This window comes from Octopus bimaculoides, chromosome 12, assembly GCF_001194135.2.
Source record: "Octopus bimaculoides isolate UCB-OBI-ISO-001 chromosome 12, ASM119413v2, whole genome shotgun sequence".
Classification (NCBI taxonomy): domain Eukaryota; kingdom Metazoa; phylum Mollusca; class Cephalopoda; order Octopoda; family Octopodidae; genus Octopus; species Octopus bimaculoides.
The window spans coordinates 5,472,210-5,473,637 of NC_068992.1; positions in this window are offsets into that span (position 1 = coordinate 5,472,210).

Here is a 1,428-nt window from a genome sequence, read left to right on the forward strand (position 1 = left end):
TATATATATACATATGTAAGCGTATCAATGAAAATAAATTCATAAAAATTTTAGTTATCCCCTAATCAGTTCCGAGTTCTGGATCAATCCAAAATGACTTTACCGTCATCAGCGAGGAACACAAAATGAAAATAAAATGAAATAATTCTCCATATCTACAGAAAAGCAGAAGCAAAGTCATGAATGCATTTAAGTACTCTAAATATATTCAAGTATAATTTCCGTACCAAGTTTCAATGCATGTGTTGCCGGTCAGGAAGCGCACTCATATTTTTTCTTTTCCTTGTTCGAATTTGTAACTGACGAAAATATGATGTAATTATATTCCCAATACATGAATAGCAATCTAAAAATAAATATGCTCCAATCAAGAGAAAGATACACCTCTTGTAGATAGAACGTGATTTCCAGAAAAAAATCTTAAATAATTGGTGTTAGTATACATGGTGATGGCCAGGGTTATCAATTGCCAGGTTTCAGATTTATTTGAAAAGATTTACAATACATACAGTTAAAAAAATAATTAAAACTGATATAAATAGGGAATCCTATAAAATTGTATTAATGAACGTCTAAGAGAAATTTCTTTACCAATTATTCACAATATTCATGCTTGCATACAGATACAAAAATATACGCTGTCAGAGAGGGCCCAGGGTACCAGAATATGAGCTCAATTCCCTCAACATGCAACAACTAGGAAGTAACAATCAGTACTCAGAAGAGCACCAATATGCACTGCAGAAGCCATATTTTGAATCAACAATTCACTATCTAAGCGGACAATTGTTGACAGGTTCACGTAACCCGGCAGCACACTCTCCAGACTTTTTTAACATTGACGATATATTTAACACACGCATCGCAAAGGATTTTCAGCATTGGAGAAGTTGCAACAATCAGTCTTCTGTATTAATCAAACAATATGTGTGTGTGTGGAGTATGTGTGCGTGTGCACGCGTGAGCGCTAATGTATATTATATACATATCTCTAAAGCACTCACTTTGTACTATGTATACACACACACACACACACACACACAAACACACAAACACACATATATATATATATATGTATTAGAGGGGTATCTTTTAGTTTCTTATTTCTTTATTGCCTACAAGAGGCTAAACATAGAGGGAACAAACAAGGACAGACAAAGGTAATAAATTGATTACATCGACCCCCAAAGGATGAAAGGCAAAGTCAACCTCGGCGGAATTCGAACTCAGAACGTAACGGCACACGAAATACCGCTAGGCATTTCGCCCGGCGCGCTAACGTTTCTGCCAGCTCGCCGTCCTCTTTTAGTTTCTGCCAACCCAAACTGACACGCTGTGTGACTCAACTCGAAACAAAACCGTTGGAAGCCCGACTCCTGCTGCGAAGCTTCTATCTATCTATCTATCTATCTATATATGCATATATAT